Genomic DNA, 24,980 nt, shown 5'->3' on the forward strand with positions numbered 1-24,980 from the left:
AAACTGCGTTACAGAATTTTTAAATTGTGTAAATAAAAATCACAATTCATAAATCGCGTAAATACGAACCACAATGTGTAATTTTTAGATCGCGTGAATGCGAATCCCAATGCCTTATTTTAAAATCACGTATAAATATGAAAATCGATGTTTAACATTATAACCACATGAACAAATCACGACATTGCATTTTAAACTAGCGTGAATACGAATCGCTATATAGGTTTTTAAAAACGCGTAAATACAATTTGTGAGAGTGGATTTTTAAATCTCGTAAATAAGATTCGCAATGTACGATATTAATCGCGTGAATAAGAATAACAACGCGCAATGTTTAAATCACGTAAATACGAAAAGCTGTGTTTGATATTAAAATCGCGTGAATAAGAATAGAAATGTTAGCAGATTCTGGGCTTGGGACTTCTAAAAGGCTTCTTTGAAGCAGCGACATCTTTATTACGAAAATATGAGCTATCTGGCGGGCGGGTAAAAATGCGGAAAATCTTATCTTCTGCTCGTAAAAGCGGAGAAAATAGCTAAAATATGTAAAAATGTGGAAGGGTTGGCAGCTATGTAGTTTGAATTTTCTGTTTATTTTTGAAAATCGGAAATAAATATTAAAAAAAAAGAGAAACTTTTAGATAATCGGAGTTTTCGATTAAAAAAAAAATCGGAAAAATCTCATCTCTGCAGAATATAAGTAAAGCGGATTTAGTCTTCTGTTTTAGCGGAAGTACCGATTAAGCACAACCAATTCCCTATAACATTTGTAGCGGAGTGGCAGCAGATGAAGAACTACAAAATCACGAAAAATTGTTCCTCAGACTAACAAAGCTTCTTTTAGTTCTTTTTTATTTTACCTTATTACGATCGAATCTGTGCTAAATTTTCGATATCCCGACTTGGTATAGCTATAAAAGACATAGTTAGTAACATCTTTTGACAGAGGAACATAATATAGGAAGCCCTCCTCTGAAACTTGGTGCATGCGATGCGATGAGTCGAACTTAGCAAACTTACAATGCATTAACTCAACACGCGCTATTTTTTCATTAAAAATTATTCTTAGAAAAAGGAAAAAAGTTTTACAATTAAAATACTTTTTCGAATCTATTAACTGAGCTACTTTGATCGGTAAAAATATCCAACGCTCGTGCGCGATTAAACTGAATATTATTAACAACCGCTTCCAGCTTTGTAGAATCATGTATTTGAATAATAAATAATTGGTCAAATAATCTAATGTTGAGCGATCTAATGCATAACGATATGTAACAAATCCCATTCCCGTGATTTTCAAATACACAGTCTATCGAATACACAGTCGCGTTTACTACTCTATATCATCACACAAAAGTACAATATTTTAAATTTTCAGGGTCAAATGATCAATATTAACAACGTTCACATCAACTTCAATGCGAGTCCAGCAATTATCAAATCAAGATCGATTTATAAAATAAAAATTAATAAAGGTATCAAAAACTGAAAATTCGAAAATGAAAATTGGAAATAAAAGATGCTTTGAAAATGCTTTAAAGCTCGTGATGTTGCTTTAAAAAGACACGATGGAAATTGGAATCAAAACCCAATTCTCGTACAAGTTTAGGGAGGAAAAAAAATAACATTAACTATACGTGTCACTTAACATTCCCTTAACGCCTTTATTAACAAGGGAAAAAAGATCTAAAATTAAAAAAGTAGCCGCCCAATCACCGAAAATCAAACAATAGCTTTGATTTTGGAAAAACATCTTAGCTTCACATAGCTAAAAAATACTTAATTTCATCTCTTTCTATATGAAAATTTTAATAGTTTAAAAAGTTGTTTATCAAGTTATTTAATCGTTCGCTTATTTAACAAATTTCCGGGAAGGGGGTTAATATTGTTTTGAGAAGTTTCAAGGTTCCACACATTTATGCGAATTGATATTCCCTAAGCTATAAATAATCATTCAAATTACACGATTACAAAAAGTTAATTATAAATCCTTAAATAGAAATAAAAACTGATAAATTCAAACAAGAGATGAACTGTTTCGCTTTAATATTAGGTGTAGTTAAACAAGTCCTAAAACGAATATTATTACATTTTTAAATTTCAAGCAGCTACTAAAAAACTCTTAAAAACTACAGTTAATACTACATCACAAATAGAAACAATTCTGTAGAAAAACGTTTAATATTTTAACTTTAAAGAAAGGCAATTAAACATTCATAAAAAAAATATATATCTTAGTTAAAATAATTGAAAAATTATATACTAATTTATTTTCCCTGTTAAACTATGATTTCTATAGCATCTACGAAAATCAGTCCTTGAGCCATGAACTAATACATAAAACAGGGACTCTTTTCAATTTTTAATGTTTAAAATTAGATTTTTTTTAAGACTAACTTTTAGAATAAAAAAATAAAAAATAATGTTATTCCAATGCATTAAATAAAAATGATATTTACCAAACGTGGTTATTAAAAATAGAATTTTTATAATTTACTCTTACTTAAATATTTAAACAAAAAATTAAGACTCATTTTTAAACCTGCTTCTTTAAAATTATTTTGTACAAGTTTATTTTGGAGTTAAAGATAGCTATAATTAAACATTTAAATGAAGTAAAGTATTCAAAATAGAATAAAAATGCTAGAGAAATATAGCATAAAACTAATCAATTTAAATTAAAAAAAAAAAAATAATAATTTTAAACTAATAAAATAAATTTGCAACCTATGGCTAATCTAAAGAACTACTTCTAATCAATGACCAAAATCACCATCCTTTTCCTCTGATGCACATCCACTCGTCGTCATAGCAACGTGGAACATTCTCTGCGTTTTCATGAGATCGGAGATTCCGATAAAAGCACACCCACACATACTACATTTAAAATACACACATACACAACATTTTGAAAATCATACCTCTAGAAATATTCGAAACAAGCATTTTTATGAGCATGTTATTGAAAACATATTTTAATTTGGAATATCTTTATTTACAAAGTAAAATCTTAAGAGCAAACAAAAAATCGTCTGCGAATTAATTTAATTCAAATAAAGCACTCGTCGCAAAAATAAAATATCGAACAAAAATGCTATAGAAAGAAGAAAAAAATCAAAATTTTTAAGTAAAAGTATCTACTTACGTGAGAAGCAAACTAAGATAAGAAAGAATTTTGATTTTCACGTGGCCTTTCAGTAGGCACAAAGCAAACGATTCTGACGACAGCAAACTCATCTTATGGATGGGGGACCGAGATGCGTCATATCACCATAGCAACGGAGGTGAGCTCGATGCTATGTATTCCATCTAACAAAGGTCGAGATGGCGCTTTTTCATAGTGATTATCACAAATGCTTAGAAATTACTAGCTGCTATTTTTAGGAAAAGCAGAGAAAATATAAACTACTTTCAGTTATTTATATAATGAATTCATCATTTCTTTATGAGATTCCAAATTAAGTTGGGAGCAAATAAATTGGAAAAAAGTTCAATTCTCTTCAATCATACAATGATTTTTAATTAACTGAAACTAATAACTAAAGTTAGATCTACATGATCTGAATCTAAAATAAGTTCATTTCGGTAAAGCATTAAAGTTACAATTAATTCAATAGATTTTATTCTTCAATTCAATTCAATTGAATTTACTCTTCAGTCACAATATTCTTATTTTGACAGGCACTAATAAACGTTGAGGAATTTTAAAAATTAAATGAAATATCAATAGAATCGCAATTACTATAAAACAGGTATATTTGTCAGTTGTTTTATCAAAATTTACACAATACACTATGTATGTGAACTAAAAACCAATAAAGAAATAAACAAAATTTGTTAGAGCAAGAAATGGTAAACTTTTCAAAACTAAATTTACTTTTATTTATTTAAAAGAAAATACTTATTTTTAAACTAAAATAACTAAATTACTATTCTCATTTCTTTTCAGAACTAATTTATGCAATCGTTATTTTATATAGAATTCTGAAAAGGAAATAAGTAATCCTTGAATCAAGAAATGACCAATATTAAGGTTGAAATTGTGATTGAAATAAATAAATAAAAAAAAGGTCTCGCTTTTCTTTGTTTTTTCTAATGATTGAAGAAGATAAAATGATAAAGCACTTTATCTAAAACAATGATAAAAGTAAAACGGACATGGGATTTGGACAGGGGTAGGCCAATAAATTGATTTATCTTTATAAAATTCTTTTTTTTTTTTTCCACAGTATATTCTCAATCGAGGGCTACAACCCTGTGCCCGCGGGCACCTTTGGGCCCACAGCCATTTCACAAGTTCCCGCCGCTGTGCGATGATAACAAAAATATTTAAGTTTTCCCTAATACTATCTAAATTAACCTGGGAAAAATTAATAGTGCTAGGTGTCTGACCGGTATTCAAGAAAGTACTCTTAGGTACAAAAAGATTAGAGATCCCTGTCTTTTTTGATAATTTATATTTACTTATTAAAAGAGTTACACTTAGATTATTACACTTTACTATAAAGCTTGGAGATCCATGTTTTAATTGATATTTTATATTTATAAAAATAATTAATATTAATTTATTTATATGTATATTATAATTTCTTTTAAACATGTAAATAACCCCAGTAAATATTTTAAAAAAAGTATCCGCAAAATTTAAAAATTACCACGGGTTGTGTTTGAGCACGGTGTGCGTCTGTGTTATTTAATTCTGCTTATAGCAACAAAAAAAAAAAGGAGTTCTTCGTGATTGATCAAAGGTTAAAATTAGTGAGAAATAATCATCTAATTATAAATATTTATTCGCATCCAAGAAGATAATATATAAGGCGACTCCAGTGTCATCTCAACTTCGAAGAATAATAAAATGTAATATTATTTAAGTAGCTGTTTCTCGCATACGTCTAAAAAAACAAAACAAGCAGATTTTCTCTTTAATTATTGCTTGTATTAACTAAGGTTTTTCTGAGACATTGGGGACGAATTGATGTCTATCTATTATTAAATCAGCAAGAACAAAAACGACAGTTGAACTTGGTAATACCTAAGATATTTTAGATCGTTCCGGGGTAAAATACTGCTTTTACATTTCATGTGTTAATAACCTAACGCTTATTTTTTTTAAAAATTTTTCTTTCTTAAGAAATGAAAACTTTATTTGTTGCAAAAGATCGTCTGTACATTACTAGCAGAACGTGTGAACATAAGGAGCAACGGAACGAGTTACTGTACAATCAAATTTGGAAAAAGATTTTCCGGTCACCCTGCATTTGCCAATAAATTAACACGAAACGTGCGAGTCACTTAATCTATCCTAACAATAACTTTTTTCTTCTCTTTTTTATTTTTGTATCATACACAGCCAACAAAATTGTTCAATCTTGATAATTCGATTATGTGCATACTATCGTCAAGTTTAAATCAATTTTTTTTTCAACTGAAAAGTAAAGACTTCAAATGAAGTAGGACTTAAAAAGCATTTACTTATTTAAAGCATGCATTTATCAGTCTTTTTCTTTTCAAAAAAACCATAAAAATTTCACTGTAGGGTTCCAAAAATTAATTTTTTTCTTCTTCCTGTTTTTTATAATGAGTAAATTTGAATATATAATTCTGAACAAAAAATTTGAAAGAAAATGTGGTTTATTTAATGTTGAATTGCAACTTACTTTATTATTACTTTTTATATAATAACATGGAACCAAAAATGTTATTATTTCTCTATCTAAATTGATAACACTAGAGTCATTCGTAATTCATTTTGTTAGATTGTCTTAAGTAATAAATTAAGCAGTGTTTAATAATTAGTTATACGTTAAGCATCTGTTGAGATTCCTTTTGGTAGGTTGTCTTAAGTAATCATTTAAGAAGTGTTAAATAATAAGTTATACATTAGTTATATATTTATTTAGATTCGTTTTGTTAGGTAATCTTGAGTGGAAGTTTTAGTGTTGAATAGTCAGTTACATGTAAAGTATTTATTGTGTGTGTATGAGAATAATTGTGTACTTTTATGGATATAAAAACTTTGTTACGAAAAATTATTTAGATTTATTTTTGAGCAAAAAAAAAAAAAAAAAATCACCCTGAATAACTTTTGTTTTAATGATCGTATTTTCCCGTACTAAGTGTCTATCTTAATGGTTTTCGGATGGTAACTTCAAATATGCTAATTAGTGATAACTATTAATTAAGTTGCGAAATCAGACATAAAAACACACTTTCTCTGAACAAACATGCATTTTTATTTACATATTTGGATTTCTGATCCTTAAAATAGAGGGGCTCCAATTTTGAAAAAATTGCATCAAAATTTAAGGAGGTAGGAAGTTTTATATATTTGGTGTCGTCCCAAAAAGATGCCAAAAATTATCGCCATAGCAGAATTAGAAATTTAATATAACCATACAGGGGTCTGTTCAGAAGAAATTTGGGTCCGATCTTTTCATAAAAACGGAACCTTCACAAAATAATTAACCTTTTAATCGGACCCTTCACAAGAGAAACTCGAAAGACATTTGCGTATTATAGTAAATGGGCAGAAAAATTGACTGATGCTGAGCGTTCAGCTATTAATAGATATTTTCAAATCTGGCAATCGACGTATATTACTCTAATATTTTGTTAATCATGCTTTTCTGCTATAATTCTAAGGCTAAGTTTGATCTCATTTCATTTATATTATGTACCTTAACCTCTTCGAAGTAAAAAAAAATAAATAAATAAATTCCAAATGCAGTATTCTAAGAAAATATTTCTACTTCTACAAACATCGTGTGTACATTCTTATTGATACTAAATTATATTTTTTCGTAATAATTGAGCAATATATTATTCATAAAATTAATTGATAAACTATTATGTAAATTAAATAAAAATTAACTTATATCAATTTTAAAAAAAAATTATATTATAAATTTAAGAATTGTTTAAGTTTTCTTTATGTGTAACACATTAGAAGTGATACATAACTATGTTGTGTTATTTAAAATATGTCAATTGAAATTATTAAAAATGTGAATGATTTTGTTTCCATTATTCGTCCGAAATGAATATTCTGTGTTGTGCAGTATAGGCTAAATACCAAATATTTGTATGTTGCATCTCTAACTTAGTAGCAGCAATAGCTGTTTATTTTTGAAAATTTAATTTTTTTAAATTATAATTTTACAGTGCTGAGCATAATCTTGTATCCATTTACAATTTAAAAGCTCCTTGAAAAGGTTTTTTTGCAATAACAGGACCCTATTTGCATAAATTCACAAAACAGGACCCTGGTTGAAAGAATATGACTTAACGCTTATTTCATATTCACAAATTACGAGTAATTTTTTCACAATTTTACAAAAACAGGACCATTCACAAAATGTTTGGATAGATCCCTGCCATACTCTAGCCGCTTAATCGACAAGAGAGAAATAAAAACTGAAGCTATTCTTCGTTTACAAATTATTTATAATTTTCTAAGATTTTAGTATTTGAACACAAACTTTTTATAAGTCATTATTTAGTTTTTGGGGATCATTCATTTAATCATACAGCATATTAAATTAAAATATTTCAGGCGATATTAAAATTAGTTTTACGTCAGATAATGATTACGGCTCTTCGATTGAAAAAACCTAATAATAATTATTAAATTAATCATAATTGTTAATTAAAACATAACAATTCATCAAACTTTCTAAAAAGTTCAAAGCAGCACATTTTTTAAATTCATTTTTGTTATTTTAGTTCTTTTATTTATTTATTTTTTGACTGCTGCTCTGAAATTTTTTTTAAAATTTATAAAAAAATTTCTTCTAGAAGTGAAATTTCAAAAGTCGAATGAAACAATAGAACACCCCTCTCCACTGTAATCAAAGTTAAGTAGTTACTAGTCAATTATTTCAAACAAGTAAACGTCACCGTCTTATTTTTCATATATCGATCCGTAATCTATTTTAGATATGTTTTAGTGCATACTTAAGGTCATAATTCAATCGAATTTATATTTCACCCTTTATTTTTTCCTTTGCTTAAATAACTCAAGTTATATGATTAAATGTAAGAATAGTAAATATGATGGAAAGAGGCTTTTCACTACTTTTCCTCATTTATTCAACAGCTCTAAACAAAATAAAATAATAAGTTTAGTTTCTAATATTTTAATTGTTTCTAACTGTTTCAAGCAATTAAGTGTTACATCCAAGCAGATTTCAACTCTGGGGATAATTAAATCATTGTCACGTTTCAATTGAGCACAAAAGAAACATTAACATTCTTGTTTTTCTACGGTCAAATAGAAGAACAATTTATACTTATAATTTCTAAAAAATGTACATTAAAACAATTTTCTAAACATATTAATTATAAACTAAGGTAAACAACGTTAAAGAGCACAAAAATATTATTAAAAGCAGACAGCTGTTTCGGATGCTCAAAGGGCAACCTTCATCAGTGCATCAGAAAGAAATGAGAGAAAATAGGGCTTCGTAGGCTTCATGTTCCTTGACACGGCACTTTAAGGCACGTTTAGTTTGGCCAAACTAAACGTGCCTTAAAAACAAGAATTTAAACGCTCATCTATTGCCCAACATTGTTGGGACTCTAATCATAATTTTGATTTTTCTTCTTCTAAAGTTATTCAAAATTGTTCTTCAATTTTTGATTTAGATTTTTACGAGTCCTATAATATTTTCAAAAATTCCAAACTGTTGGTCAATGACCTATCCAGCGTCCCTTATCTTTCTCCTGTTTGGAAATCTATGATTAAACCTAACTAATTTAATGATTAAACCTTTTTGTTCCTTGCTTCCCATTCGTCGTCATCCTTTCACCCTTCCCTCCTATTGGCCATTGCTCTAATCCCCTTGTGACGTCACCTTTCTCTATATATTTACCCTATTTTCTCTCATTTCTTTCTGATGCACTGATGAAGGTTGCCCTTTGAGCATACGAAACAGCTGTCTGCTTTTAATAATATTTTTGTGCTCTTTAACGTTGTCTAACTTAGTTTGTATTTTAACACAAAGGTCGCCCACTTGTGTATTCATATTAATTATATCATCTATAAATAATTTGTCATCCAAAAATCAATTTATATATCTTATTTTAGCATTATGGAAATTCTAAAGTTAGAAAAAGAACAATTTTTTGAGATGTTCTAAAAATAGCATGGTTTTGGAATCTTTTTGCAATTTTCTATTTTTAGTGTTTGCTGTTTAACAAAATAAGGCATATTGCACATTTTCCTAAAACAGCAATATTTTTAAATTGTGCTAAAGTTGAGAAATAATATTAACAATTTTTTTAAGCGAATTTTTTCAGCATTATCTTCTTTAAAAGGGCAACTTTCTTAAAGTTAACTTGTCAAATAAAATTATATGAACATAATTTTTTGTTCATTTAAAAAATAAACCAAACTAATGTACTTTTTTGCTTTGTACACATACGCATTTACTTTTCATTACTCAAATAAATAAGAAACAATAAAAAAGACAATAAATAATTTATCTTCATTTTTCAAAAAAATAATATGCTTAGTAAATAGTCAGCTGTTCTGCATAATCATAATCAGCAGAATATTTATAATTTCTTAACAAGATTTAATTCTCAGCTAGCTTTCAGTAATTCTACATTTTCTTTTTATAAAAACTTGATAATAATTTAAAAAGGAATTTTACTTTAAAGGAAAATATAAATTAAAGTACATGAAACAATTGATTAATGGAAATTAATGGAATTGATTAATGGATTGTTAATGGAAAAATAATATATGTGGTAGCGCAAAGAATAAGATTTTGAAAAATGTTAAAATTTAATTGAATAGTTAGTAAAATAATTCCGCGAAACAAGGGCGGACAGATAATTAACAAATTTATTTTAAGATTAAGACGATATATAAGATGTTGAGAAATTTTAAGATGCTTAAATATGTTGACTATGTATTCATTTTAATAATTATAAAATATATGTTGAAGAAACTGATAAACATATTATTCCAAATCTATGCATGCATTTGTATATTATTGAAACTGTATCAATTATTGAAAGAACTTAAAAAAAAAAAAAAAAAAAACTTATGTATAATCACATTCTATTAGAAACATGTTTTTATAAAAATCAACATTTGTTGAATAAAATGTTTTTATCTAATAAAATATTTTATTCAAATTTCTTTATTAACTTACGAATAAATTTTTAGACGACTAAAAAAGAAATATCTTATTTTATAATTTAAAAAAAAAGAAAAAAGGATTAGCAATAGGTTAACAGCGAAAAAAATTTCATGAAATTTTCTCTAAGCGCGCAAGTCAAGTTCCTCGTAGGTAAACCACATTTAAATATTAATCGCTCCATTTAAATATTTCTTCATTGTCGCCTAATTATTTTTTTTTAAATAAATTTTCTTGGCTTCTACCAAATAAAAACTGTTAAAACTTCAGATTTTGCAATAGAAAAGCAGTAAATTAATATGGAATAAAAAAAAAATTTATACCTCATAATTCAAAAATATTTCATTCACAATTAAATTAAATAACAAAAAATAATAAATAATTATTAAAAATTATTTCTTGCATGAAATTATCTTTGGGTAAACAGGTTTTATGAGCGAGTGAAATTATTATTTTTTTTGAATAGCTTAATTAGTCTCAAAAATATGACTTAAAAAGCAAAAACTAAAATCAGGGTATCTGCTACATTTTAGAATTTCAAATTCACGACTTTTCATGACTAATATCAAGAACTTTTTATGACTTGACGAAGTTACTATTTTCTCTGACAAAAACAGAATAATAAATTTAAAAAGCATTATAATAACATTAATTAAAATGATAAGTATAACAAAAACTTTTATACGCTGCATCTTCATATTTATTGATTTTAAATTTAAAAAGCAGAGTAAAGAAAGAGTTGAAGCAATAAAATAGCTGAAAAAATAACAGCTGAGCAAATAATTTTTTTTTCTCTGCAGAGTTATACAGGTATTCTAAAGATACTTTTCTTGTTCATCAGAGAGGAAAGAAATACTCCTGATTATTCTGTTCTCATTTCAGAATTTAAAAAAATTGCCAATAACTGGCTTGCTTCAGCTAGAATTTTAAATTGATAAAATAAATAAAGATTAATAAATAATAATTTTGAAATCACAGAAGTTTAAAAGATATTTCGCTCTAGAAATGATGTTTTTTCTTTCATTTTTTGAAAGAACACCATAATTTGTAAAGAACATAATAAAAACTTTTTATATTTTAATAAAAAATGACTGAGTGGGGATTTTTTTTACAAATTCAGATATTCAGAGCACAATGAAACAAGTGGGGGGATTCCATTTTAAAAATAAAACTTTCCGGTGACCTATATCTATGACTTTTCATGATTTTTTAAAAAAAATAGTTAAAATCATGACTTTCCAGGTGCGCGGATACCCTGTGAAATTAACATTAAGGGGTCCAAACTTTGGATCGCTCTCCTGACCAAACTATGGGGATCATATTTACCAGATTGCGACTACCCTCTATATTTTGAAGATTAAGAATCCAAATATGTAAAAAAAATATATGTTTATTTAGAGAAAGTACGTTTTTGTGTCCGATTTTGTAACTTAATTAATAGTTAGAACTACTTAATTAGCATATTTAAGGTCATGCAATCCTGATACACATAATTTTTTTTTGCTCACTGTACATGCACTATACGTGCTCGTAACATCTATGGAATCGAAAGTCCCACGGTCGGTCACTGAGCGGTACCAGGGGTACAGGAATCTGGAAGCACTGCCTTTCCACTTCATATCGATGTAAAATTGTGGAAGTGGCCTCAAGAATGAGTGGTGCTATCATCTAGTTTTGGGGTTATGAGCTAAGTCGTACTTTCACCTTAACGGTGCTTTCTTGTCGAGGTTAGCTTAGGTACGAAAGGCTAACTTTATTCAAAAGGCCAAAAGCTGGTGAGCTTGTGTCATTCAAAGCCACAAATACAAAATAAATTATCGTAAAAAATTCTTACCGCTTTCAACATTAAAAAAAAAAATCCTATGATTTTCTGTAATTTACATAATTGACCAACGATAATAGTGATTTAATGGAGCACATAAAAGTTTTTTTTCCTCCAATTAATTCAATGAATTTTATTGAAAAAAAAATGAATGACAAAAAATTATGCACTGTAATAAAATTATCTATACAAAACAGAAAAATAAATTAACCTTGTAAGGGGTCTACTTTAATTCAAATAAATTACAAGTGACTGTAAAAAACCAGAAGCTTAAAACTCTTATTATTATACCAAGGGTTGGAGTTTTTGCCGGCAAAAAGGGTTTTTTGCCAGGACAGTGGCAAAAACCTGGTAAAAACCGGCAAAAACCAAATTATCTAAATTGCTGATTAAATATTATTACAAAATACTTGAAACAAATTTAAATCAATCATAAGGAATAATAATTTTGATACATTACATGAAAAAATTATTTTTAACATATTAATAATTAATACACCTAAGGGTAATAATTTTTAAAAGATTGAAAGTTTTTGATCTCTTTTCATTTTAGAATCCTAAAATAAATGTTTTTTTACAAATAAATATTATTATTTGTATAATACTATTATTTATTATAAAAAATTATTATTTGTACAATAATTAACTACACATGTTGATAGATATTTTATGCTTTAAATTATATTTGTATTAATTCAAAATAAGTTCATTTCACTGGAAAAAAAGAGAATAATCACAGATTTTTCAATCAATAATGTTTTAAACTACTAAAATGATACATTATCATTTAATTATGGAATAATAGTTTTGTTAATTTTTTTTGTAATTATTTATATTCATAGTATATATTTCAATTTTAGGAATAATTTTGTATCAAAAATGTGTTTTTGTCCTCTCATCTTGGAAAATATAGGTTTTTGCCACTTTGCTTGGCAAAAACCTGTTTTTGCCAGGACGGTTTTTACCGGTATTTACCATGGTTTTTTCCACCTGCGGCAAAATCTTGCCAACCCTGATTATACCCTCTCATAAAAGGCTAAGAATTATCCTCAAATTATGGACATGCCGAATCAAGTAAACTACATTTATACATGATACTTAAATTTTGTCTGAGTCAAAGTTAGCAAGAGAAATACTGTTTTGACACCAATGAGAGCCTATAACAAAGAAAGAAAAAAATAAAACAGCCTAAAATTCAAAGCTAAAAATAGAGACAAAAGGATTTTATGCAAAAACAAGGTTGGGAGAATTTCTTTTCTTCTTTTTGCTATTTAAAACAAAGGGTTAAATAATACTTTATGAACTAAATTAAAAGTAATTAGAAGCCACTATAAAGTATAATCATGAAAATTTTTTCAACTATTAATTAATGTTATTAACAAACAATTAAAAAATATTAACTTTCCTTTCATAAATATGCAAACATGTTAAAAAGAAAATAATAATTGAAGATTTGGAACATGTTTATACATTACTTTACATTTCAACTTAACACGCAAACAAAAATTTAATATCAAAATGCTCTATTAGTAATATGTGTAAATAAATGTGTTGCCTTTGTTAGTTAGTATAAATGAAGTGCCATAATTTAGTGTTATTTAAAGGGATTATTTAGCAGTATTCAATTTAAAATATTGGAATTGATAAAAAGGGCTAAAATATCAAATGGGCTGCATGTCTGAAATCTGGTAAATCTTATGTTTTACTAGTAAAACCTAACTTTTACCAAAGTGGTTTGATAAAAGTCCAACTATGCTTTATGATTCCATTTCGGCCTTTTACCAAGCCTTTATGATAAAACCTATAAGTTACCAATGCTTTCCAACAAAAGAACTCCTAGGTTTTATAACAAAGGCCTAAATGGAATCACATTAAAGCACACTTCAGACTAATACCAATCTACTTTGGTAAAAGATAGGTTTTACCAGATTTCAAGTTTTTACAGTATAACTTAACGCACAAAATAATAAAGTAAGGTTATATTTTAGTAATAATGATTTAATAATAAATAAAATTAATGAATAAACTAAAGCAAAAAACAACGTGAATAAAGCACAAATGAAAATACATAAATTGACATATAATGACAATACATAAAGTACATATAATTCACATAGAAATACTCCCAAAAATCGAGTTAGGAAGGTGAAGAGCAGTGTTGAATAATTCAAGTAGAAGGAAAATGAGATTTGAATTTCACCTGTGTACAGCGATAGAAGATCGGTTAATATCCTTAGTGTTCTTTAAGTCTAAGTTTAAAGATACGTTTTTTTAGTAGTATCTCCAATATACGCAAGACCACATTGACATGAAATTTGAAAAATACCATGGTTTTTAATATCAGCAATAGAATTTCTAAGGTTGGTGTTAGTTTATTTACAGGGAAAAAAAATTAAATTCATATTTATTCCATATCTTTGCAATACAACAAATGATTTTCGAATAAGATAATATAAAGCAATCAATCGATAAGATAAAACAATCAAAGTTTGATGGATTGCGAGATTAATTTTCTATAGTTGGAATCAATAATACTCAACCACGGTACTTGTAAAACCACGGTTTACAGCGATAGCTTTAAGGTAAAGCAGCTTTTTATTGAGGAGATAACTATTTGAACAGATTTTAGAAACACGGTAAACAAGTGAGCATGAGGTAGCTAATTTTTGGTTGGGGAGAAGGGATGAACGATTCTGCGGGGGGAGTGAAACCGCAAATGGTTTACAATAAACAGTAGTGAGAAATTTATCACATTTAATAAAAACGTCTACGAAATATAAACATCTATTTTCCACTTAAAACATTAATTGTATGCAAGGATCTATAGAATTCATAATATTGAGAGCATGATCAATGTCAGTATTGTCCATCAATGTGAAACAATCATCGACATATCGTCAATAAAAAGGGAACTTTAATAAACGAAAGAGTTTCACTTCAAAGTAGTGCTAAACAGACCACTTAGAAAGGCGAAACTCTTTGCTATACAAAGTTGGAATTCACAGGTTTTATTTTTCTTCTACTAAAATCATTCAACACTGCTCTTCACCTTCAGAACTCGATTTTTGGAAATCATCATATATTTTGAAAATTCTAATAGTTTAGTTAATGATCTTCCGAGTATCCCACGGTTTCCCAATTAATTGGAAAACCATTTTAATTTAATCTATTGCCTTCTGGGGTTCCTACTAAATATCCTCACACCTCCAAAAACTGTCTGTGCACATGTTCCATATTATTTAAGCCGTTTGAGTAAATTATAGTTAGAGCACATATCATTTTTAAGTTCGTTTGGTGTTAAATTTTATCAGCGCTTCGACGGAGATGGGGCTCATAACTGTTTCGAAGAAATGATCAGCAATGAAGAAAATGAAATGGACGAGAATTTTTCATTCTACGTAGCTATTTACGATAACTTGCAAACATGAGGAGAAAAATCTGATTCTAAAATTGTTACAGACATCAAAAATTGCAAAGTTATTTCCCATCAAGAAATAGAGGAATTAGACTCAAAAGATGAAATAAACTCATCAGTGCCATCTTCAATGGAAGTCAGAAAAGCACTTAATGTATTGCGGCAAGCTTTAGAACAAAGAGGAGGAATATCGAAAACTATAAAAACTTCTATAAACACTAAAATGATGTTGAAAAGTTAATTTCAAATACTGCAACTCAAGCAACCATTGATCGGTTTTTTGCAAAACTTTTGTAAATTTAATCTTATGTAGGGTTTTACTTTATTAAAATAATTAAATTAGTTAAAATAAAGCATTAATGTGGTCATTATTTCAGCTTTTAAAGTGTGTGCATTTAGAATATATCGTAATTTTTTTTTCAAATGTTGAATCGCCTCTTAATAAAATCAAAAGAGCATAAAACGAAAGAAATTTTAATAAACGGCGGGCACTGTACTGCTTTTATACAATAAAAATGTGTTTACACTGATAAAAATTTTTTAAAAACAAACTGAAAAATAAAATATAATATTAAGAAAAGCAGCTCATTCCAATTTAATTTATTTGATTATTAGAAACTTTTGATCTTATTTTTTTTCCGTAACTGCATTTTTTAAAATAATTTTAAAAATTATCAGAACATGGAGTTGGCAGTGGTCTACAGTAGAATTTTAAGACACAATATGACCTAATCTTAAAATGACTCACATTAATTTAATTTATAAATATATTTTTGCAGAAGCAAAATATTACATAAACATTTAAAAAATTACATTTCCCACACATTTTTTAAACCAACACAGATTCACATTAGAAATTTAAGTAAAGATTAAAAAAAATTTTATGAAAAAATCTATTTCCTTTTTAATTTGGTTACATTTAAACTAAAACAAAGTACATAGCAAAATCTCTCAACAAAAAATAATTTTAAGCACCATATACATTGACAAAAATCAAAATAATTTGAAAGACTTTACAAGATCATGACAAAATAACTCTCTTCTTGATTATATTATAGCCACCATAAAAAGATCGAGAGATTTTTTGGTTCAATTTCAGAGGGTGGAAAATGAAGTCTGACATTGAGAATATCTAGCAAAATGCATCAGAGTTGCACATGAGAGTGCAAGAATCTCAACCCAACTCAGTAGATGCATATGCAGACTCCCAAATTTTTCATCAAACATGTAAAACGATTGGCATTTTCATATGCTACAAGCCTTTGGTACATCGAAATAGATTGGGGACGAATGAATTGTGAAAATGATTAACAGAACAATGTCTTTTGTATCAACATCGAAATGTTAAAGAAAAAAATCTCATTTTGAAAATTGGAACTTTTTTAAGCCTTTTTGTAATGCATTTTAGTTGACATTGTTCAACACTGTACAAATCAAATTCAGAGCTTCCAGAACAATTTTGCAAGTCATCAATCAAGAAAAAGAAATGAGTACTTAACCACTTGCTTCTAAGATTAAAAGGTTGAAGATTGCTGGAAAAAATTCCACTTACAAATTTTAAAATATGAGCTCCCATAATTCCTAAAATCACCCTTCCCGTGCTTTGCCCCCCTCCACACTTCTGAATATTTCAATATGTGTTAACATGGGAGAAATAAAATAATGGAGATTTTACTAGCAATATTTTTTAGGCTACGAGTAAAGTTTTGATACATCATGTAAGTCAAAAAGAGAAATTCAGATATTTGATCCCAAACTTTTTTTCATTTTTAAATTTCTTCAACAAATATGGAGAAATTTGAAAATAAACTGGTAGAAAGGAGCTAGTCGTAAAATACAGGAGTCTTGGTTAAAAAACAGGAGACTTAGCCACTATGTATTTCTCAAGGGGGAAGCCTCTTACAGACAAAAGGACAATAAGATAGAATATCAGAAAAGTTACAAACAGCTAAAAAACAAGTTTGAGCAAAATTTGCAGAGAAAAATAATTTTGACTTGTAAGAGAAGTGTATAAATCGGGATTTTCCTAACAAGGGCCACGTAAAATCCAAGATAATTTAACATTATCAGTATAGGCTATTTTCTCAGATCAGCAGAAAATGATGTAGGAAGCGGGATGATGTACGGATGGACAACATAAAACCAGGCTTTCACTGTATTTAAGAAATAATTTGAAACAAGAAATTGTTATCAAAAAAAAATATTTTTAACAATTTCATCATTTATTTTAAATAAATATAAGAAAATTTAACCATGGAGAAGTGAAATTTTTCATTATAGTTAGATTTACTTACTTTCTGGACTGTGAATTTCAAGATTGATCATTTTCCAGGTTTGCTTCAAGAAGTTTCAGGACTTTAACTTAAAAATGCAGCGTTTCATGATTTTTTGTTTTGTTTTATTGTTGAATTATTTTTTTTTTCTTAAATAATAAATCCAGGTTTATATTATCTCATGGTGTCTCGGAATCCTACATTATATACAGTACAGAACCCGCTATCCGGAAAACCAAAAAACCGGAAAGAAATTCGATAAATATTCGAGCCATTTAAAAAAAAAAATATTTTTTTTTTCCTCATAAGATTTTAGGATTTTTTTTGCTTTTTTGAAAGATGTTTACCTAACCATCATTTTGGAAATAATCATTAGTGTATTCCTTCATCGTTTTTTCTTCTTTTTAAGATTATTTCCAAAAAAAAAAATTTTTTTTTTTTTGTTGGGTTTAACAATAAACAAACGGCATTTTGTAGCTATTCAGAAAACCGGAAAAATCAGTAATCCGGAATAGCGATGGTCCCAATCGTTCCGGATAATCGGTTCCCTACTGTATTATAAAATTAAAAATTATAATGAAAATTAAGGACAAAAAAAATTATGTGAAGAAAAAAGAACAACTTGTTGAAACTTATGAACTTTCATAAATTTTATGAATAAATTAATGAGGTGGAAAATTATAAAACAATTTTTCATGGCTCGAAATCCAAAAAATTCTGAATAGAATTTTGATATGTATTTTAACTATTCAAATTATTATTTTTTTTAGCATAACTTTGGAAAATGCTTTATATCCTGCTAAATACATAAAGACATAGCATTCACTTATAAAGTAGGTATTAAAGGAACTTACTCAAATTACTAAGTTTTTCACAACTGCTCTTAATGCTCTAGAGAAATTATAACAAGTCCTCTTTAAAGAATTCACCATCCCATAGCTGCAATAAAATCATTAGTTAAAGTTAACTAACAGTGTTATTAAATTATTAATTAAAAAAATCAAACACAAACAAAGTAATAAAATATGATAGACATTCCATGCTTCCTTGCCTTTTAATGTCATTTAACCTTTAAGTTAACATTCCATGCGGCGGAATTTTTCACACCTTTCTGAAAAAATTCTTTCGAACACTAACACCTTCCTGAAGACCATTTTAAATATTAATAAATGTATATGTTACCAATTTAAAGTAACAGAAGCACTTAGTGTTTACAAAAAGTCTTTATATAACATAAAACTGCTTATAATTTCTTAAAATTATAAACGTAAGAATTTTTTTTACTCTACATAAAATAGAATATAAATTCTAATATTAAGGGAAATTTTTCCCGTTTTCAAAAGGAAAAACCTATTAATTATTTTTTTATGCATTTTATATATCGTAACCAGACCTGAATAATATACAGACACAATAGATAATACACAAATACGAGAATAATACACAAATGCCGTTCACGAAAAATTTGTCACCATCGCAGAAAACTATTTACTAATACCAAAAAAAAAATCTGTTTCTACAAAAAAAGTTTGTCCTTTTCGAATTTCCAAGAAGAAAAAAAAACTTTTTCACTTTTTCCAACTAATGTAAACGCGATTTAAAATCACACATCATGATTCCTATCAATGCAATTTAAGATCATGCATTGTGTTTTTCAAACATATAGCGTTTTGCATTCATGCAATTTAAAAGCCACTATTACGATACATGTCCAAGTGACTTACAAATTATACATCGGAATACCTATTCACACAATTTTAAATGAAACATTGAGATCCGTATTCACACGATTTTTAAATCATATATAGAGATTTGTGTAATCATGATCTTAAAATCAAGTATCAAAATTTGTATCCATGTGGTTTTAAAATCAAACATCGAAATCACACGATTTTAAAATTAAATGTGGAGATTCGTATTTGCGTGATTTTAAACACACAGGCGAATCATATTTACAAAATTTAAACAAATAAATAAAATCTTGCATAGGTATTTTTTATTAAAATGTTGCTTACATTCTGTCAACAAATACTTCCAACATAACCTTTTTTCTGGCTCAAATTTCAGGTATTTTTCAATTATTTAAAAAAATGTTTTTGCATATAACCATATAAAATTTTAGGATTTCTATTTTCAGCCTTTTTGGTTTTGGTCATTCATACTACAGAACTCATCTCTATAGTATGAATCAATATCTAACAATAAAAGTTTTGTAAAAATTAAAACATTTAAAAAAAAAAAATCTGTGATTTTCAAACAAATTTTGTCAAAATGAGGTGGGGGCGGAAGGGTTGAAACTAGTTAAGAGTTAATCAATGTGTGCAGAAAGTTTTTCGTTTCATCTAAGCCTGAGCATCATCACATTAAAAAAAATATTTCAAATCTGTGACAGTAATTGACAGTCTGATAAATTCTATTGAAAGAAATTATAAGACATCCTCAACTTTCGCAGAAATCAGTAGCAAAAACTGGGAAGGAAAAAAAAAAAAAAAAAAAAAAAAAAAAAAAAAAAAAAAAGAGAGAGAAAAAAACAGTGCATCACTGCATTAGAGGTAAATTAATCAAATGCATGAAGCGCAATAATATTGGCATTAAAAAAAAAAAAATCCGAAGAATATCAATAGCAAACTGAGCAATGAAAAATCAAATGAAAATTTGTAACAATCACTGAAAAAAATTGTCAAAACACTATTTATTACGAAGGATTTAGCATGAGCTGTTAGTGATAAAGGGAAGGCTCAAATGCGTGGTCCAAAATTTTTGTGCTAATGTTATATTCAAAATATTGAATATATTTTATTTTTCCAAAAATAAAAAAAGGAAGGACAAATATACCGCAGTCATATGTTATTAAAACGTAAAATAAAATGTTCTAAAACAAAATTTCTAGAGAAATAACAAATTAATATAATATAAATTTGGAATTCTAGCTAAAATTAGTCATTGCAGAATTTTTTTGTTCACAAAGGGAAAAAAAAAAAAAAATCATGAGTATTTCTTCCCTCTCTGATATCCAAGAAAGGCATCTCTTGAAAATAATTCTGTATAAGGAAAAAAATCTTTCTAAAAATTCTGCAAAAAATAAGAGAAACCCAAATTTTTTTGCTTCACAAATGAAAAAATCTTTCTACAAGAACTATGTAAGGTTCGGTGACAATGTCGCCATGATTCTTTCTCAGAAAAACAATTTATTAAAATTTTTAATACTTAATAAAATTCTATGGAATAATATTAATTAATAAAACTTTCCCTTTCAAAAAAAAAGTTATTATCTAATCTAATATTTGAGGAACTTATCTCAGGAAATATAAATTTGATTTTTACCTTAAAAAAAATTAAATTTATTAATATTTTTGACACATTACCAGATAAAGCTTAGCACATACTTTTTACTTCAGTAAAAGTAATTCATTCCTTATTTAGCTATAAATATAATATAATACAACAACAGAATCAATTTTAATCACCATTCCACATTTAGAATTTGCAAGTGCTAAAATAAATATATTTTAATAAAATTTGCTTTTAATGTTTGATTACCCATTTTTTGGGGGAAATGGGAGACTTTCGTGCTGTAAAAGTACATGAAGTATAATACAAATTATTGCTAAAATTTAAATTTGTGAAATAGAAATTTAGTTACATAAAACAAGCTTATAAATCAAAATAAATTATGCCAGTTCACTAAACTAAATTAAGTTTTTGTTTTGTTCAAGTTTATAGGTCAAGTTGTGCTTATTTTTTCCTTTTTTTAGAGGAGGCGAAAAACACCTCAATCTCTTTGAAGGAAGGCTCTCTTGCACTCACTATGTTATTAGAGGTGTTTTGGATTGTGTTTATGCTATCAAAAATATTGAGTTACAAATCAACAACTAATAGTAGTTAAGGAAAAAATGATACGTAGCTACTTTCATATATTAATAGCAGGGTTGGCAGGTTTTTGACATGTGACAGTTTTTGACGGTTTAAACCGTCATGTCAAAAACCTCACTGTCAAAAACCTATATTCATATGTGAAATTTAGTTAATACATAAAATTTATATATTTTTTATAAAGGATAGTGCTTCTAAATATGTTCTAGAAAAAATAAATTTTAAATTTTGAAGAAACACTTATATTTTGAATAGTAACCAAAATCTTGTACTTTTGAAAGCTCACTTCTTTTGTAATATTATGTATTCATTTTCATGTGTTATTGAAAATCTGCAGTGATATTATTAAGAAATTTATTTATAACCAAATTTAGTGTATAGTATAGATTATACTAAAAATTAGACATTTTTAAAGATAAACATTAGCAGTTTTGTACATTAGACATCTTTTAAAGAAAAATCTTTTTAATATTCTTTTAAATCTTCTTAAACATTTTTAAAGATAAACATTAGCAGTTTTGTACATTAGACATCTTTTAAAGAAATTTTTTTTTAATATTCTTTTAAATCTTCATTTTAACATAAGACAATACAAATTTAAGTGCTTTCTGTTAAATACACAGAGTAGTTAGTGTCGATTTACAATATATTCAGCCTATTAATTTGCTATGCCGAAAATTTAGTTTATCCAAACACTTGTGAATTTCATTTTGCTGAATACTATATAGTTTTGTTGAATATCTAAATATTCAGCTGTTGAATAATTACTTCTTGCTTTCAAGATATGCATTATTTGTATTCTTAATACAAGTGGGAAAAAAAAATTAAGAGGTAAAAATTGTTTTAAAATGATAAGTGTAATAATTATAAATAAATATAATAAACAATATGAATTATATTTATCATTATTCCCAAATATAACTACTTTTAAATTCAAATTAACATACTGGATAATAAAGTATTCGGTATAACATTAAAAATTTTTTTCATACACTTGTATCAAGTTTGTATTTATACAACATAACTTGTAAGTTCCTTATAAATATTAGTGATATGTTCCTTATATGTCAAAAATGCATATAAACTTTTAATTTTCTTAAGTATCTAAAAAAAAATTTTTTTTTTCAAAATATAAATATTTAAAAAAAATTTGTGCAAAATTTTTCTGCACATGCATTTGAATATAAATTTCTGAGATTTTAAATCTGTTATTTTACCTTAATTTTAATTAAAAAATATTTTAAAACCTGCTGATTACCTATAGTATAATTAAATTTCAATATAATGCATGGCAACTGTTGGTAGTTTTGAAGTTTATATATTTTCTTGGCAAACTTCAGTTTTTGACATTTTTGACGGATTAAACCAGTATTATACCCTTGTCATGTCAAAAACCACTTTTTGACGTCAAAAACCCAACCCTGATTAATAGCTACAAGTAGGTCAACTGAATCAACTCAAGCTCACTCAGTCAAAGTACAGATGTCCTAAATTTGTAACAAGACATTAATATAAGTCAATTTAACACTGATCATCAAATATAATATATTACATGATTCAGATAATAAAATATAGGAATATTGGTATATATTTTCTTCACATTCACATTCTGATTTGCATTCAAGATTGCAAAGTTGAACTTTCTACACATTTTGCAAGTGAAATGGCTGATCAACTTTAATAACAAAAATCATAATCATAATTTTAATAATACCACTTGGACTGTTGTGGTATTCAGAGAACCTGTCCAAGAAGCACACAACTGACTACTTTATATATGTAAAGTGATTCTCTTGGATGACTAGAACTTGGCCGTAAGGCAGATAATAACACCACTAAGTTCAAAACATTCTTAAATAGGCTGTGTGAAAATAATATTAACATAATGAGAAGATTTCAGCAATGTGATCTGTGGCAGAATAATCTCCAAATCTTCGCAACTTGTGGGCAGCGGCCAGCGAGGAACTAAATAAAACATCACAGAAAGGGACCAACTCGAAAGGCATAACTCGCAGCCACCCCCAGATTATTCCCCAAAAATTTGCAAGTTTAAAATCCATTTGGCTCTTTGGCGATTGAAGTTGACATGGCAGATTATAAAACAGAAATTTCCCCAACATAACAATCTTTACTGCCATTAAATATAATTTAAAAATTTTAATATAATTTTCATTCAAACCTAAAAATAAACAAAGCAATCATAGCCATCACCTTCTAACTTATTCAATAGATTAATAAATCTTTACAAAGAAGTTATACTTCTAAAACAATGCCAACAGCATGCCATATTAAACTATACCAGTAAAATATAATAAACTCATCATTATAGTAATTACTAGATCACAATTTAACTAAAAATATTAGCAACAATTACAATTTAAGTAACAATTTGCTTTCATTCTTAACTGCAAAATCTGAAATTGCATAAAACCATATTATAATAAAAGTTGTTGCGTATAAAACATAAGCAAAGAACATTAAAACTTAACGTCGGTTTTAAATGACAATAAGAGACTCCTGGAAAAAGTCAAAAGAAACTGAAATACGTCGAGTCAATGAGAGTAGTATGTTCGTGTATCGTTTTCCTCAAAAGAAATACGCTTTAACCCTAAAAACATGATCGAAAACGTTTTACTAATTCTTTGATATAAACAGACAAACCAGAAAAGATTAAGAATTCTATTATTTAATCAATATTGACAGTTATATCATTATAATGAAGTAAGAGGATAAAAGGACAAAACACAAATATATCAATACTAATTTCCCTTCACAACCTAAACAAATAACTACATCAAAATTTTCACTTTATAAGCAATCTAGAATGCATGATAACATAATATAAAATTATAATTGTTATGAAGCTTCACCTTACACGAAAATGAAAGTTTATTTGGAAGAAAAATATCTGGTTAAAAGTCATAACATAAACAACACAACCATCTTTGATCACGAAACACGCACCACCCGGAAATTGTTGCCAAACAAAAACGTCATGTCCTGAGAGATATTGCCAACTCACGAAAAAATAAAAGAATTTTAAAAGAGACCGTTAGCAGCCCTAAGGTTTATGAATTAGGTCGCGTTCCAATATTCACATTGGTTACACTAGTGACATTAAAGTGAACTAGTCATGTGACCTTAGTTACCGTTCGCACCATAATTCTGGATCAATCAGTGCGGTTAGGTCGAGTTCCGGTGCCATTAGCAACCAGAAGTAAACCCTCTTCTCCTTTGTAATCTTTGCGAAAAATGTATAAGTGATTAGAGATTTATTTTTTGGGTGTTATATTTATTTTTTGGCCATTCTATTTCTGCATTACTTGTTAAAGAATATATATTTCTAGTCTTTAAAAACCGGTTTGTTGAATTAAGCAAAAAAATTATGCTCCCGCTATATGATTAGCTTCAGTTTTTCTAATTTAGTTTTCAAATTTAGTTGATTAAAAGTA

General features: G+C 27.4%; 1 protein-coding gene across 8 annotated transcripts in view; it reads right to left on the reverse strand.

Moving 5' to 3' along the window:
* The window catches only part of LOC107446463 (forkhead box protein N2), a 52,450-nt gene extending 27,803 nt beyond the window's left edge, over positions 1 to 24,647 (reverse strand). For 2 of the 8 annotated variants that reach the window (XM_016061133.3, XM_071183513.1), the window contains exons 1-2: positions 24,404 to 24,647; positions 18,510 to 18,594 (exon numbers count right to left, since the gene is read on the reverse strand). The gene's annotated coding sequence lies outside the window, so the exon portion shown is untranslated. Of the gene's footprint in view, positions 1 to 3,145; positions 3,303 to 18,509; positions 18,595 to 24,398 lie in introns of those variants that run through there. The other 6 variants (XM_016061131.3, XM_071183515.2, XM_043052881.3 and 3 more) reach the window with 6 other exon arrangements.
* Positions 24,648 to 24,980: the final 333 nt, after the last annotated feature.

This window comes from Parasteatoda tepidariorum, chromosome 7, assembly GCF_982258835.1.
Source record: "Parasteatoda tepidariorum strain Cologne lab strain chromosome 7, Ptep-v5.0, whole genome shotgun sequence".
Taxonomy (NCBI): domain Eukaryota; kingdom Metazoa; phylum Arthropoda; class Arachnida; order Araneae; family Theridiidae; genus Parasteatoda; species Parasteatoda tepidariorum.